This window comes from Doryrhamphus excisus, linkage group LG11 (assembly GCF_037039965.1).
Source record: "Doryrhamphus excisus strain RoL-2023G ecotype Guam linkage group LG11, RoL_Dexc_Guam_v1.1, whole genome shotgun sequence".
Taxonomy (NCBI): domain Eukaryota; kingdom Metazoa; phylum Chordata; class Actinopteri; order Syngnathiformes; family Syngnathidae; genus Doryrhamphus; species Doryrhamphus excisus.
Window position 1 is genome coordinate 2,595,071 of NC_136367.1, and position 18,163 is coordinate 2,613,233.

An 18,163-nucleotide genomic window follows, 5' to 3' on the forward strand; every position below is an offset into this window, starting at 1 on the left:
TACTATATTATTATTATAGGTATTATTATAAGGTATTATTATTATATATTATATTATATTATAAGTCATTATTATAAATTCAAGATTTATATTTTAAATATCTCGGTAGCATGATTTGGCAAAAAATATATATTTTTCTAGACTTTTTGCATGATTTGAGATTTGCAAAAAATACTATTTTGCACTAATTTATGAGCAGCATGCACGGCCACTTACACCACAGGAAGATGCCCAGCATGCCTTGCGGGTTATACATTTCCATAAAATATTATTGTACCTGCGTAGCTTCCAGTTACGGTTGGCGTCAGACATATTCCAGGCTTGATCAGAGTATTAGAAGTCATAATGTACGTAGACACCAGAGTGGTTTCTCTCAGGTTGTTTTCAAGTACAAGACAGACAACAAAGGGCACCTTCAGCAACCGCCTCTTGAAGCGGTCGCCCCCCCCCAAGCAACCACCCCTCACCACGTTCACCCTATTACTATTATTATTTGCTTTTATCAGATACTTCAGCGGCTGATCCACGGTATATTTTCACAGGGAAAATGTCTCCACATGCTCTCAAGGTTAAATCCGGAAGAATGGCTGCGCTGGGGGGCGCTGAATGCGAGGCATGAATAAAGATGAGGCACAACATGAGTGTAAATCAAGGTCCTGAGAGAAGCAGCAGCTGTGAATGGCTTATGATAAAACATATTTTTTTTGATGATTTTGACCTATGAGACGTTTTCATTGTGTAAAAATGCAAAAAGGCACTAATTTAAGCAGCTGAACACGACCAATAAATTATACCAATAACATGTTTGCAAATTTAGTGCCAAAATGTTTTTTTTGGGGGGCGGGTATTCAAAGTACAAAGTACTACTAGTACACATACATACCAGGGTGTCCAAACTTTTTCCACAAAGGGCCACATACTGAAAAATGAAAGGATGCAAGGGTCACATATCACATGTTATATTATATATCACATGTTAGACTTCAGGAAGACATGTTTTTTTTCTAAAATGTGCAAATATTTCAACTTTCTTCTCAAGAGTTATTTTTTTTTTTACTCTGAATATTCTGACTTTATTCTCGTAAAATTATAACTTTTTTCCTAACCTAACTTCTCAAAAACTACAACTTTATTATTTGTTTTTGCTCGATTCTCATTAAATTACAACTTAAAAAAACATTTTGTTATTTTTTTTGTTATTATTATTATTATTATTATTATTATTATTATTTTTTGTTATTTGTAATTTTTATTTTTATTTTTTTTATTGGCACATGCTAAAAAAAATTGAGTTGTTTCTCAAATTCTAAAAAAATGTGACCTCATACTACTTTTTTTTAATGCTTTCCAATTTGACTGTTTCTTTTAGATTTTTGTTATTTTTTTAGTGCCAATAAAAATTATAAAAAAATTCCCCCATTCCTGCCGATGCTTTATTAATTTATTTATCTGCAATATTTAATTTGTTGATTTTTTTAGACTGTGCTGATAGTCACTAAAAAATTTTTTTTAGAGCTTTTGCTTTATTAATTTATTTAAATGCAATATATATATTTTTTTTTTTAAATGTGCTGGTTGTCAATAAAAAATATTTATAAAAAAAAAACCCATTCTCTTTTTTGCTTTATTAATTTATTTAAATGTAATATTTATTTTAATGTGTTTTTTAGAATGTGTGGATTGTCAATAAAAAATAATTTAAAAAATCCCCATTCTCTGTTTTGCTTTACTAATTTATTTTAATGTAATATTATTATTTTTTTATATGCTGAATGTCAATAAGAAAATATTTTTAAAAATCCCCATTTTGGTTTTGCTTTATTAATTTATTCAAATGTCTTTTTTTTTTTTAGAATGTGCCACGAATGACATAAATGTATTGTAATTGTAACAAAAATAAATAACTAAATATAATCCGTTGAATAAAACTATCTCTGAGATGTGAAAGCAATGGACGTGTACTTGATGGGGAATGGGGGTGGCGACTGAGCAAATAATATGTTTTTGTATATTTAATAACACTACAATACAATCTGTGTCCTCTCCCAGCTTAATCTTACCAAAGAAATATCAAACATTAGACATTTGTATAACTCATATGAATTCTTATCTCGGTGTTGTTACATTTTGATAGGAGGTATATCTAAGTAACCTCTCATCTGGTAGGTTCAAGATTTTGGACAGAAATGGCGGAGAGAGGCTTAGCATGGCTAAGCATGACGGACGTGCATCCACCTTCTCTTTCCAGATGATGAAGATGAATATCTGCAAGCCCGTCCAGACGGTTTACCCATGAATGATTACTCTGCTTGTCTTTCCGAGCATGAAAAACTCCTGGTCGTCAAATGTCAGCATCCATCTTGGTCTGCACATAAGAACACTTTTGTTATACCGGGGGGGCAGTTTTTAACCTAATACAGTTTTTATCATTCATTCATTCATTTTCTACCGCTTATCCTCATGAGGGTGGCGGGGGTTGCTGGAGCCTATCCCAGCTGTCTTCGAGGCGAGAGGCGGGGTACACCCTGGACTGGTGGCCAGCCAATCACAGGGCACATATAGACAAACAACCATTCACACTCACATTCATACCTATGGACAATTTGGAGTCGCTAATGAACCTAGCATGTTTTTGGAATGTGGGAGGAAAACAGAGTACCCGGAGAAAACCCACGCACGCAGGGGGGAGAACATGCAAACTCCACACAGAGATGGCCGAGGGTGGAATTGAACTCGGGTCTCCTAGCTGTGAGGCCCTCACGCTAATCACTCGTCTTCCATGCAGCGTAAAAACATCTTATTTTCTCTTATTATGTCTACTATATTGGGTAATATGAGTATAAAGTTCACTATAGGGGTGTTACTTCATGTCTAGAGGGCTCTAAAATTAATTAATTGATTCATTCATTCATTTTCTACTGCTTATCCTCATGAGGGTGGCGGGGGTTGCTGGAGCCTATCCCAGCTGTCTTCGAGGCGAGAGGCGCGGTACACCCTGGACTGGTGGCCAGCCAATCACTGGGCACATATAGACAAACAACCATTCACACTCACATTCATACCTATGGACAATTTGGAGTCGCTAATGAACCTAGCATGTTTTTGGAATGTGGGAGGAAAACGGAGTACCCGGAGAAAACCCACGCATGCACGGGGAGAACATGCAAACTCCACACAGAGATGGCCGAGGGTGGAATCGAACTCTGGCTAACCACTCGACCACTGTGCAGCTGTGTGATGTCTTATTTTCTCTGACTATGTCTACTATATTGGGTAATAGGAGTGTAAAAGTGAGTATAGGGGTGTTATTTCATGCCTAGAGGGCTCTAATGTAAAAAACCCAATCATAGACAAACAACCATTCACACTCACATTCATACCTATGGACAATTTGGAGTCGCCAATTAACCTAGCATGTTTTTGGAATGTGGGAGGAAACCGGAGTACCCGGAGAAAACCCACGCATGCATGGGGAGAACATGCAAACTCCACACAGAGATGGCCGAGGGTGGACTTGAACTCGGGTCTCCTAGCTGTGAGGTCTACGCGCTAACCACTCGACTACCGTGCCGCCAAGACTCGGTTTAAAAATGCATTTTTAAAATAACTTCGGTATCCACATTCATGCTAGTTCTCACTCCACGGATAGCTGAGAAAAGTGAATTAAGCAAATGGTTATTCCAGCTCGGCTGTCAATGAGCTTTCCCGGTCCCTGAGCGCCCCCCCCCCCTAACCTCCCCCGTCTCCCCACCCCGCCACATCAGACACACTCACTGGACTTCAATCAATGGGCTCTTCCATTTTTAGAAGCGCTCGCTTCCGTTATCAAGACAAAGCAGCCGCCGCCACCTGACTACCATCGCCCCTCCTCTGCGCCCCCCCTGCCACCTCCCCCCTCACACACACACACACACACAGGGAAAGCCTGTGATGGAGAATCCCTTTACATGAACTGTAGAGCGGTGGGTGGGTGAACCCGCACAGAGAAGAGGATGATGGGAAGAGGAAGGGATGCTTTTCTCTTCCTCCGTCCATCTTCCCTTCTATATCTGATTTTCAATGCCTTGCATCCTCTCTTCCTCTCTTCGTGGTGTGCATCCTCCACCCCCCCCCCCCCCCCCACAACCTCACTGATTGGTATGCAGAGCCAGAGCCCGTTCTGTTCTGCAGTGTGGAAAGTGCTGCTGCATGTCAGGGAGAATCTTCACTGCAGTGGCGGCTTCGCATACAAGAAACTGTTGCACCAGAAACCCATCAAATGCATTATGAATGACTACTTATAAGTACTTTGGATCACATAGAGAGCTGTTTCCACTACTGGTTATATGTAGAGTATAGACAGTATACGTACGTATATGAAGAGATACAATATTAGAAACGTATACACAAAAAATACATTTTACCCTATGGCATTGTGATGAAAGGTGCATGCATTAATTTTAATTAAATTTCTGACATATTGTAACTATGTGGATCCATAATCAGGAAAAAGCTGAACAAAACAAACAAAAATATGTATGTATGTAAATATATAAATATATGTAAATTACATATATTTTATTTAAAGTAAAAATAAAAAATACACAAATATGTAATTATTTTTGCCACAGTTCCTTATTAAATTAATATATATATAAATAATATAAATATATTGTTTTAAAAATTTAATTAATAATTAATTTTATTATTATTATTTATTGTTAATTAGTTTATAAATAATGTAATTTCTATAGATAATTATATATATAATTTATATTATATACATACAGTAATTCTATGGCTTTAATATACTGTCCACAACACGGAAGTGGGGCTGCAAAACAGACGAGTTGTTGGCGCGCACGCCTGATTGTGTCTATAAACAGTAATTAATAATAATAATAATTTTTATACATAGTAAAAATAAAAAAATGTTATTATTTTTTCACAGTGTTTATTAAATTTATATATATATATAATATAAATATATTTAAAAAATTTAATTATTAATTGATTAATTTATTATTAATTGTATTTATTTTGTATGAGAAAATATTTGTTGATTGTGTCTATAAATAATAATTAATAATAATAATTTTTATACATAGTAAAAATAAAAAAATATTTTTTTTCACAGTGTTTATTAAATTTATATATATATATAATATAAATATATTTTAAAAAAGTAATTATTAATTGATTAATTTTATTATTAATTTTATTTACTGTATATTAGTTGATAATGTAATTTCTCTCCATAATTATATATATAATTTATATTACATACATACAGTAATTGTATAGCTTTATATACTGTAAATAACACTGAAGTGAGCTGCTAAGCATAGCTAAAATCAGCTGATATTTTTATTCGCCTCTTTCTCTGCTTGAGCGAGAGCGACATGAGGAAGGGAAGGAGTCCCAGTGCATCAACAACCTGCTTCCCTTGGCGAGGAAGACCTCCATGGATTTTCTCTCCTGCCGCTGCTTGAGCCCAATTACACTTGAAGCAATAAATCCTTAGCAATGCAATTTCCCCTCCAGACAAGATCTGCAGGGTGAGCCCACCCCCGGCAAACCCACACCCACCCACACACACACACAAGCAGGCCGTCTCTCCTCCTCCACCTGCCTCTTTCACCTCCTTTATTTAGAACTTTCCCTTCAATCATTCCCGCTTTGTCCATTTCTTCTTTCTTTTCCATCTTTGACTTTTCCTTTACCCTTGCGTTCCTATCTTTATCTTTTGGCATGTATTATTTTTTTTTTTTTACATTCCAGTAAGACTGTCCTGTCGTCGACGTACATGGTCAACCACTTATGTTGACAAAACTTTTAAGACCCAAAAGAGTCATTTCTATCACAAATATGCCTGTTTATGTTGACATGTTGGCCAACTCTTCAACTGTTACTTTATTATCTTTCTTCTTATTTGGTAAAACGTGCCTGCTACATGGTTGACCGCTTATGTTGACAAAAGTTTTTAGACTAAACTGGAGACATTTCTGTGACAAATGGGCCAGTTTATGTCAAAATGTTTACCATCTCATTAAGTCCTCATCCAGGCGTTGAGATACATGGTCAACCGCTTATGTTGACAAAAAAATTTGAGCACCAAAAGGTTAATTTCTATGAAAAACGGGCATGTTTATGTCAAAAGTTTACCATCCTCATTCAGGTGTTGGCATACATGGTCAACCACTTATGTTGACAAAACTTTTAAGACCCAAAAGAGTCATTTCTATCACAAATATGCCTGTTTATGTTGACATGTTGGCCAACTCTTCAACTGTTATTTTATTATCTTTCTTCTTATTTGGTAAAACGTGCCTGCTAATGTCGACATACATGGTTGACCGCTTATGTTGACAATTTTTTTTAGACTAAAGTGGAGCGATTTCTATGATAAATGGCCAGTTTATGTCAAAATGTTTACAATCTCATTAAGTCCTCATCCAGGCGTTGACATACATGGTCACCCGCTTATGTTGACAAAAAAATTAGAGCACCAAAGGAGCCATTTCTATGAAAAATGGGCCAGTTTATGTCAAAATGTTTACCATCTCATGAAGTCCTCATCCAGGCGTTGACATACATGGTCAACCACTTATGTTGACATAACTTTTAAGACCCAAAAGAGTCATTTCTATCACAAATATGCCTGTTTATGTTGACATGTTGGCCAACTCATCAACTGTTATTTTATTATCTTTCTTCTTATTTGGTAAAACATGCCTGCTAATGTCGACATACATGGTTGACCGCTTATGTTGACAAAAGTTTTTAGACTAAACTGGAGACATTCCTATGACAAATGGGCCAGTTTATGTCAAACTGTTTACTGTTATTTCATTAAGTCCTCATCCAGGCGTTGAGATACATGGTCAACCGCTTATGTTGACAAAAAAATTAGAGCACTAAAAGGGTAATTTCTATGAAAAACGGGCATGTTTATGTCAAAATTTTACCATCCTCATTCAGGTGTTGGCATACATGGTCAACCACTTATGTTGACAAAAAAATTTGAGCACCAAAAGGGTAATTTGTATGAAAAATGGGCCAGTTCATGTCAAAATTTTACCATCCTCATTAAGTCTTCATCCAGGCGTTCACATACATCGTTAACCGCTTATGTTGACAAAAAAATTGTGCACCAAAGGGGTCATTTCTATGAAAAATGGGCCAGTTTATGTCAAAATGTTTACCATCTCATTAAGTCCTCATCCAGGTGTTCACATACATGGTCAACCGCTTATGGTGACAAAAAATTGGAGCACCAAAGGGGCCATTTTTATGAAAAATGTGTCTGTTTATGCTGACATGTTGACCAAGTCATCAAGTCCCAATCCACTGTGTTGTTCTTACTCAAATATGCCTGCTTACATCAACATACATGTTTGACCGCTTATGTCGACAAACATTTTGAGACGCAAAAAATTCATTTATATAAGAAATTTGTCCTTTTTGTCAACACGTTGATCAATTAATCAAGTCCTGGTTCAGGCATCAAGATACATGATCGACCCCTTATGTTGACAAAATGTTTGAAATCCTAGTCATTCGTATTAATTTAGAAAAATGTGTTGGACTATTGTTACCTTCCTCATTATGGCTGAGCAACAACATTCCAACATGGGGTCAAAGTTGCACATTGAACCTAACATGCATGTTTTCGGTGTGTAGGAAGAAGATGGAGTATCTAGAGAAAACCCACGCAGGGGGGAACATAAAAACTCCACACAGACATGTATCAGCGTGGATTCAAACTTGCATCTGTGTTATAGGAAAAGTAACTACCAATTCCTGTATGAGTGAAGTAAAGAAGCTTGCATTTCTGTAGAGTTACCCCCCCCCCCCCAAAGATGCACCAAAGTGGCATTGAACTGCAAAAGATGACTTATTTTAAGATAGCTTATTTTCTTTCTACTAATGATGTCGCTATGACAGCTTGAGGTTAAAGGGACGGACACGCTGTTCCATGCACAGCCAAGTGTATTTAAAAATGTAAAAATGAATGAACATGCATTGGATTAAAGAGCTATCACTGAATCTTTGTACTAGCATCAGAATGCACGGATCTTAGATGAAGGTCCCATCCTCGAATGTATAAAAGACCAGGCAGGGAAAGGAAGGGTGCTTTTTGCAGCTGCGCTGTAATAAGACCCGCTTACTTGTAGGCATACAGGGAGTGCAGATAAGCCCGTCTGTATTAGGTATTGTTGTCAGGAATTGGTGTCTCTGAGATTCCCTTATCCTCTATTCGAAACCCACTTTCTACAACATCAATACTTTCTATACGTTTTAAAGTACCAAATACAGATTATTACCGACTTATTTTCATCATGCATGGAAGCCAAAGTGCTGTTAAATAAAGTCAATAAAGTGTTCACGAGCCAAGGTTTCTGCTCTCTTACGGGATTAACTGTGCAGCAAAGCCATGTTTAAAGCAAAGTTACATAGCGAGGTCACCATCACAGCCCTCAAGCAGAGCAAACGGCCCTGACGTCAGCTAGCGTTTCAGGAGGAAAATACAATATATTGACTCTGAACACAACCTATGCAGGGCACACTCAACCAAACGGAACATTAGTTATTCACCAGTGTACTTGGTAATAACGTCTCCGCAATCTTGCTCACGGTGCGACCAAAAATAACAATACACAGTACCCTATGGAGCATGCAGAAAGACTTGTAAGCTAATATACATGCAAAGCAGTTACGACTTGAACTAATTTAGTATCCACATAGAAGGAGCCTTCTGTATGAGTTCCCAGAGGAAGCCAGGCTGAGCGCCTCAAGGGGTGTGCAGAAGAGAATAGCTACACCGGCTCCTGAGCCATAGGCCATAAAGGTCAAGATAATGTGGATGTGGAGCTGAGGGGCCCTGGAGCCAAACCAAAGCCAACATAGAGCGACCAGTCCGGAGCCTTGTAGCTTACGGATCTGACACCTGATAAAAAAAAAATGGTGGTACTGCTACTTGAGTGAGACGATCTTGGAAAGATCTTCAATGTCTTCTGCCCGAGCAGAGTATGCTGGTGCCAGCAAACAACCATTCACACTCACATTCATACCTATGGACAATTTGGGAGGAAATCAGAGTACAAAATCGAACCCAGGTCTTCCCCATCTCCTAACTGTGTGGCCAACAGGCAAACCACTCGACCACCATGCGGCCTACAGTAGTATTATTATTATTATTATGGCCTGGTTATTGCACAAATGGGGATTTTTTTGTAATAAACAATAAATCTATGTATCTTATTGATGTTTATCATGTAAAACGTACACTTGTAGGAAGTCTTTCTGAGGTGTTTTTTTTTCTGGTAGCAATCTGCCTGAAGCTGAGGTTGCAAAAGGGGTCCGGAATAAAACTGATAAGAATTTAATTTCAAAGATCAAATCCAAGAGAAGCTCCAGGAAGTCATTCCGAGTTAAAAACCCCACATTTAAATGTAATCACTATGTAACCATGAAGGTCAAATTTGCTTCCTTCATGTTTAAAAAAAAAAAAAGAAAAAAAGCCTTTTGCACTGAATTTGCATCTAAAGAGCAGAGTTTCTGCAAATATTTAATTTGGTTCATTTAAAAGTGATGACCTGAAAAACCACAGTGCTTATTATACAAAACGTGAACTTTACCCAAGGACTGTGGTCATAGATTTCATTTGAATGTGAGTTGTATTCTTCCTTGAGGGTGTTTCTTCTCATTCTCTCAACTCTCAGCCATAGACTCTTTTAGATATGGGCTTTGAATATTTAATTAAGTATCTTTTGAATGCCTATTTTTATCAGGCTGGGCTCAATAATTCAAAGCCCGCCTCGCCTTTTTCTCCTCTGCTGTGCAGCGTGTCTGTCATTGTCCTGTCCGTGTACATTTACTTCATTGTGTGCAGGCTCTGCTGTGTCGTGTGTATTTACCATGCACAAGGGACAGTGATCAAACAGCACAAAAAAAAAAACATATAATTTGTACCCTTATCTTTGGCTGAACACATGCTCAAACTATCAGGAGTACATTTTGTGTAATTGTGACTTGCAAATTGAATAGAGTGGGCTGCACGGTGGACAAGTGGTTAGCATGCGGGCCTCACAGCTAGGAGACCAGGGTTCAATTCCATCCTCGGCCTTTTTGCATGCGTGGGTTTTCTCCGGGTTTCCGCCCACATTCCAAAAACATGCTAGGTTAATCGGCGACTCCAAATTGTCCATAAGTATGAATGTGAGTGTGAATGGTTGTTTGTCTATATGTGCCCCTGTGATTGGCTGGCCACCAGTCTCTCGCCTGAAAACATTCATTCATTTTCTACCACTTATCCTCACGAGGGTTGTGGGGGGTGCTGGAGCCTATCCCAGCTGTCTTCAGGGCGAGAGGCGGGGTACACCCTGGACTGGTGGCCAGCCAATCACAGGGCACATATAGACAAACAACCATTCACACTCACATTCATACCTATGGACAATTTGGAGTCGCTAATTAACCTAGCATGTTTTTGGAATGTGGGAGGAAACCGGAGTACCCGGAGAAAACACACGCATGCACGGGGAGAACATGCAAACTCCACACAGAGATGGCCGAGGGTGGAATTGAACTCAGGTCTCCTAGCTATGAGGTGTGCTAATGATCTATAAAATGTTATTATTTTTCAGGCATTCATGTCAATGTAGTATTACCATTGCAGGAAATACTACAGAACGCAGATGTCCCAAGCGTGTTCCTACCACTGCGTTCCTTCTCTGCAGGGATCAGAAATGGCGCCGTGACACCTGATGCTATCGGAGAACGCCCGCCAGAGAGAAGGCACATTGCGTTTTATGGAACTTAGTCATACAATCATTAGGATGCTATAAAGTGAGTCACAGTCTGACTCGCTGCTTTTACAGCCTCGTGAAAAGAAAGTTATGTTCAGCTGAAGGCAAATTCTATTATAGTTTGGAGGTCTCAACCACAACATTGGGTACACCCGCACAGACCTCTGAGTTGCGTCAAATATTCTACTTTGACAAAGATTATACAACTAAGAAATAGTTATTTAAGAATATAATACTGTATTTTAATAGATCATTTACATAGGACATATAAATAAATATCGCTCTGATTGACTGGCGACCAGTCCAGGGTGTACCTCACCTCTCGCCCGAAGACAGCTGGGATAGGCTCCAGCACCCCCTGTGAGGTCTGTGTGCTAACCACTCGTCCACCTTATCAATGAATACAATATTTTGGGAGTTAGAGCCTGGGAAACCTATTTATGACCTCCTAAATACACTATTTAATAAAAATTATTAGAGCCCTCTAGTAATGAAATAACACCCCTATAGTCTCCTTTCACGTTGAAATTACTCAACATCGTTGGAGGAAAAAAAGACTTGTGTGTGTTGCTGTAAACATGTGCCGGTGCTAGTAGGCTACTGAGACAGGAAGCCGGGAGAACATGCAAACTCCACACAGAGATGGCCGAGGGTGGAATTGAACACAGGTCTCCTTGCCGTGAGGCATGCGTGTTAACCGCTCGACCGCCATGCAGCCCAATACCTTATCAATGAATACAGTATTTCGAGAGTTAGAGCCTAGAAAACCTATTTACTATCACATTCTAAATACACTATTTAACATTTTTAGAGCCCTCTAGTAATGAAATAACACCCCTATAGTCACCTTTCACGTTCAAATTACTCAATATCGTAGACATTGCTGTAAACATGTGCCGGTGCTAGTAGGCTACTGAGACAGGAAGCCGGGGAGAACGTGCAAACTCCACACAGAGATGGCCGAGGGTGGAATTGAACACAGGTCTCCTTGCTGCGAGGCATGCCTGTTAACCGCTTGTCCGCCATGCAGCCCAATACCTTATCAATGAATACAGTATTTCGAGAGTTAGAGCCTAGAAAACCTATTTACTATCACATTCTTAATACACTATTTAACATTTTTAGAGCCCTCTAGTAATGAAATAACACCCCTATAGTCACCTTTCACGTTCAAATTACTCAATATCGTAGACATTGCTGTAAACATGTGCCGGTGCTAGTAGGCTACTGAGACAGGAAGCCGGGGAGAACGTGCAAACTCCACACAGAGATGGCCGAGGGTGGAATTGAACACAGGTCTCCTTGCTGTGAGGCATGCGTGTTAACCGCTCGACCGCCATGCAGCCCAATACCTTATCAATGAATACAGTATTTCGAGAGTTAGAGCCTAGAAAACCTATTTACTATCACATTCTAAATACACTATTTAACATTTTTAGAGCCCTCTAGTAATGAAATAACACCCCTATAGTCACCTTTCACGTTCAAATTACTCAATATCGTAGACATTGCTGTAAACATGTGCCGGTGCTAGTAGGCTACCGAGACAGGAAGCCGGGGAGAACGTGCAAACTCCACACAGAGATGGCCGAGTGTGGAATTGAACTCGGGTCTCCGAGCTGTGAGGTCCGTGCGCTAACCACTCGACCACCGTGCAGCCCCTTCCTCATTCAATAGTATTGAAAAGTGTCTCCAGACTTTTGTTGTGGCTTATTCCATAAGCAATGAGTCAGCAAAAAAATAATTGTAGTCTTTCTTTTTCAGGTCATGTTGGATGAATGTAATAATAGCCTCGCATCCTCCCATCCATTCATCCTCATCTCATCCCTCTGCAAAGGCTGCATTTATATAAGAGCTCCTGTTGCCTGAGCACTAAAAGCCAAATGCAGTGAAGTGGATCCACATTACGGCCGCTGTTATGAGAGAACTCCAAATGGCAGCACTGCTCACTCGGAATTAATGGAGTTAGTTACACACAAGAGGGAGGATCTTCTTCCATAGAGGCACTGCAGTGTTGCTCCCAGCCTTTCAGTTCTGTCACAAAGTTGCTCAAAGAGGAGACTTTGTGCAACCAAATTCACATCGCATATAATTGCTTCACTGCCAAGGTTGGGGGAAAAAATGCTTTCAACTCCCACAAAAGCATATCATGGGTTATTTTATAGAGTTTTCATACTAAATATTAATACATATGCCGCCCCTCGTTTAAAGCATAAAATGGATGGATGCTGCATTTACATGCAAGGGTAAATGAAACATTTAGAGGAAAGAAAACAAAAGGGAGACAGACAACAAAACACGCAAGGGCAGCAGGTGAAGGTTTCAGCAACAAGACATGGACTGAAGAACCCAAAAATAATAAAAAAAAAAAAACATGACGTCAACTGAACTGTCTAAGGTCGAACACAATTCCCTCCTTGCACTGATTGACATTTTCTGACTGAAATCTTGAAAATACTGAGAATTTGTTGCAGTATATAACCTTTAAGTGTTTCTACTGGCGCCATCATTCATGAACCTTCATGGTTTACATTTAATAAGTGTGTGAGGGGCTGCACGGTGGACGAGTGGTTGGTGCGCAGACCTCACAGCTAGGAGACCCGAGTTCAATCCCACACTCGGCCATCTCTGTGTGGAGTTTGCCTGTTTGCTCCGGGTACTCCGGTTTCCTCCCACATTCCAAAAACATGGTATCATAGGTATGAATGTGAGTGTGAATGGTTGTTTGTCTATATGTGCCCTGTGATTGGCTGGCCACCAGTATTAATTAATTTTAGAGCCCTCTAGACATGAAGTAACACCCCTATAGTGAACTTTACACTCATATTACCCAATATAGTCGACATAACAAGAGAAGATAAGATGTTTTTTACGCTGCATGGCGGACGAGTGATTAGCGCGAGGGCCTCATAGCTAAGAGACCCGAGTTCAATTCCACCTTCAGCCATCACTGTGTAAAGTTTGCATGTTCTCCCCGTGCATGCGTGGGTTTTCTCCAGGTACTCCGGTTTCCTCCCACATTCCAAAAACATGCTAGGTTAATTAGCGACTCCAAATTGTCCATAGGTATGAATGTGAGTGTGAATGGTTGTTTGTCTATATGTGCCCTGTGATTGGCAGGCCATCAGTCCAGGGTGTACCCCGCCTCTCGCCCCGAAGACAGCTGGGATAGGCTCCAGCACCCCCGCGACCCTCGTGAAGGAAAAGTGGTAGAAAATGAATGAATGAATGAATGAATGAATGAGTCTCACCTGACTTAGAACCCCATTAAGATCCAAAGGCACACAATGTAATTTTTGGCCATTTTTCAACTGGTCCTAAAATTTGGGATCGTGAGTGCCTAAAAAAAAGACACACAGTCATATAGACAGAGCTTAATCCTCCAGGACAACATGTTCTGGTGAATTTGCAGCTCTATTTATTCCTGTGCAGCTGGCTCAGGGCCCCAATTGCAGGGTTAACAAGGCCTGCATGAGGCCACACTCTCCCCAGGGATGGAAGCTGCTGGCTGGGCTACAATAAAAGATGAGAACCGGTTGTGTACGTCCGTAAACACGTGCGCAAGTAAACGTGTGTATTACAAATGACGCACAATTGGATTGTTCTTACTGACTTTGGAATCTAGATCGTATTGATTCTTTCCTGCCAAACTGGGCTAAAGTCTTGTCTGTGGCAATGCTGAATGATGCCAGCAGACTTTTATCAAGACCAAAATAGAAACGGTATTGATCTGCTTGTGAGATCTTGTTACCCGTGTCCTATTTATCCCTGCAAATACGTTTGTTCGTGCAGCAATATTTTTGTTGTACTGCTGGAGCATATCAAAGCTAACAGGCGGGGAATAATAATAATAAAACGGCAAATAATAAAAACTTAAGAAACCACATATAGTTGGTGGGTAGACAAATTATTTTTTTCAGATTAAAATGAACAAAGCATTATTAGAGCCCTGTAGACATGACAAAACACGACTATAGTCACATTTATACTTTTTTTATTTACAACATATTGCGCAACTGCAGGGTCTTGAGACACATGCTAACTCGCAAACTAGAGAGCTAGCGACCTAAACGGTAGCCTTCAAGTTATTTCCTTTCAACTTAAATAGCCAAAAACTTACCACTTCCACACGGATAGGGAGGATAACTATTAACAGTTATTTAACCTTTACCATGAACATTAATCAAACGTAATAATTTTTTCTGGGTACATGATACCATACAGCATCCATATCAAACTTGCACGGGCCGTACTAACATTAAACTTTCATATCAAGGCGGGGGCCTCAAACTAGTGTCCTGCAGGCCAAGCCGCGTGTTTGAGGCCCCTGGTCTATATCATAGGCTGTCTATGATAAATGCCTACAAATATCCATATGATACTTTTTCAATAGCGATACAGTACCGCGGAACGAAGTATCGCGATACACCCCAACTTCATGCCCCTCCCCCCTTCTAACAAACACACAAATAAATTGCCCCCCTGCAGCATCCATATCAAACATTAAACTTTCATATCAAGGCGGGGGCCTCAAACTAGTGTCCTGCGGGCCACATTTGGCCCGCGGGCCGCATGTTTGAGACCCCTGCTTTAGCTCAAAGTTGGTACAAGCACTACAAATAAACACTTGGCAACACAACCTCCCACCGAAAGCGCACTAAAGCAGGTAATTGAGGTCGCTCTGACATTAACAGTGAAGCTCTTCAACTCCTAACAAGCCACTGTACCACTAAATGATTTTGAAGCTGTTCATTTAACGTGGAAGTATTACTTCTTTCCCCTTGAATAAAGATCAAGACGAGCTAATTAAAGAAATGGATGATAAGATAGTTAAAAACTAATGAAGTGTGCAGCTCGTGATCTCGATGTTCCGAGGAAAATAAGAGGAAAAGAAATCATCAAGAGACGTGAATTAAGCAGTACAGCAGGAAGTGAGTGGGTGAATGAGCGAGTCAGAGGATGAGCAAAGCAGTAGGTGAGTCACAGGCGACCAACCGGCCATGCTAGCTGAATCCTAATGCCGACCCGTGCTGAGACAGTCAGCATGCTGCAAGTCATCACCTGCTGAGCTCGCTGTGGACAAATCCAGCTCTGTCGCAGTATCTCTAATCTTTAATCTTTGAAAGAAAGGGAAAGTCACTTTGCTGCAAAGAAAAAGAAAGGATGCTACCGTATATGGAACACAGTGATGTCAGTGTGTCAATGTGCGTCATGTTTATTCATTCATTCATTCATTTTCTACCGCTTATCCTCACGAGGGTCGTGGGGTATGCTGGAGCCTATCTCAGCTGTCAGGTACACCCTGGACTGGTGGCCAGCCAATCACAGGGCACATATAGACAAACAACCATTCACACTCACATTCATACCTATGGACAATTTGGAGTCGCTAATTAACCTAGCATGTTTTTGGAATGTGGGAGGAAACCGGAGTACCCGGAGAAAACCCACGCATGCACGGGGAGAACATGCAAACTCCATACAGAGATGGCCGAGGGTGGAATTGAACTCGGGTCTCCTAGCTGTGAGGCCCTCGCGCTAATCACTCCCCCGCCATGCATAAACACATCTTATTTTCTCTTATTATGTCTACTATATTGGGTAATATGAGTATAAAGTTCACTATAGGGGTGTTACTTCATGTCTAGAGGGCTCTAAAATTCATTCATTCATTTTCTACCGCTTATGCTCACGAGCGTGGGGTGCTGGAGCCTATCCCAGCTGTCTTCGGGCGAGAGGTGGGGTACACCCTGGACTGGTGGCCAGCCAATCACAGGGCACATATAGACAAACAACCATTCACACTCACATTCATACCTATGGACAATTTGGAGTCGCTAATTAACCTAGCATGTTTTTGGAATGTGGGAGGAAACCGGAGTACCCGGAGAAAACCCACGCATGCACGGGGAGAACATGCAAACTCCACACAGAGATGGCCGAGGGTGGAATTGAACTCGGGTCTCCCGTAAATTTTGTTAAAGCAACGCGGCCCGCGAGTCAAAACATTTGCCCACCCCTGCCCTAAACGCATATTAACACACACGCAACACGTGTATACACACAGTCTTTTTTCATGTCAAGAGTAAGTAATTACTTGGAATGTCGATTAAGCTAATTGAAATAGATGTTTGCTGCTTGGATAAATTGCCTTAAAAGCTTTAGGCAATCACGTTGGGAAATATATTCATCTCCGACGTTGATGTTAAGACAACACATGTTAAAAGTGCAGCTTCTGGTTAAAGTTTTTTTTAAAATGAGCACCGCAATACACGCGACTTAATTTGATTTGCACTGTGAGAGTTTTGATTCATTAGTCCAGGGAGTGAAAAACAAAGGAGATGATTGCATATTATTCCTGTAACCCTCTGTGGCTCTCCGTGAAGAATAATAATTCCCACTTGTGAGTCTGAGAACAGGCAGTACTTAGTAGAAATAATTGTATCTGTGTTGTATAACACGTTAAACTTGAGGGGTAACTTGAGACAAAATGATGTATTATTGCTTTAAAGACAGAGGAAGGGGTTTATTGTCTTGAAATACGGTTTACAGTAACCCCTTGCCAATACGCGCTGAATTGTTTTGCTTCACTTTGTCATATTTTTTCAAAAGTATATTAACTCATTGAGTCCCAGACCTTTATCAGAAGCTGAGCCTCTTCTATTCTATTTTGTAATGATTTTGACTGATATTTCATGGCACACTGAATATAATATTTTGTTCTTGGGCTATACCAGTTTCGGTATACACCCTGGACTGGTGGCCAGCCAATCACAGGGCACATATAGACAAACAACCATTCACACTCACATTCATACCTATGGACAATTTGGAGTCGCGAATTAACCTAGTATGTTTAGTAGTACCCGGAGAAAACCCACGCATGCACGGAGAGAACATGCAAACTCCATACAGAGATGGCCGAGGGTGGAATTGAACTCGGGTCTCCTAGCTGTGAGGCCCTCGCGCTAATCACTCGTCCGCCATGCAGCGTAAAACCATCTTATTTTCTCTTATTATGTCTACTATATTGGGTAATATGAGTATAAAGTTCACTGTAGGGGTGCTACTTCATGTCTAGAGGGCTCTAAAATTAATTAATTCATTCATTTTCTCCCACTTATCCTCACGAGGGTCGCTGGTGCCTATCCCAGCTGTCTTCGGGCGAGAGGCGGGGTACACCCTGGACTGGTGGCCAGCCAATCACAGGGCACATATAGACAAACAAGTATTCACACTCACATTCATACCTATGGACAATTTGGAGATGGCCGAGGGTGGAATTGAACCCTGGTCTCCTAGCTGTGAGATCTGCACGCTAATCACTCGACCGCCGTGCCGCCTAGTACTGTACTAATAATGTTATTAGCATT

The 18,163-nt window shown here is 40.3% G+C and overlaps 1 protein-coding gene across 7 annotated transcripts in view; it reads right to left on the reverse strand.

Moving 5' to 3' along the window:
• Positions 1-18,163, reverse strand: part of fam49a (family with sequence similarity 49 member A) — a 70,316-nt gene that overhangs the window by 34,678 nt on the left and 17,475 nt on the right. For all 7 annotated transcript variants that reach the window (XM_078794487.1, XM_078794489.1, XM_078794488.1 and 4 more), the window contains exons 4-5: positions 2,236-2,365; positions 884-919 (exon numbers count right to left, since the gene is read on the reverse strand). The gene's annotated coding sequence lies outside the window, so the exon portion shown is untranslated. The remainder of the gene's footprint in view (positions 1-883; positions 920-2,235; positions 2,366-18,163) is intronic.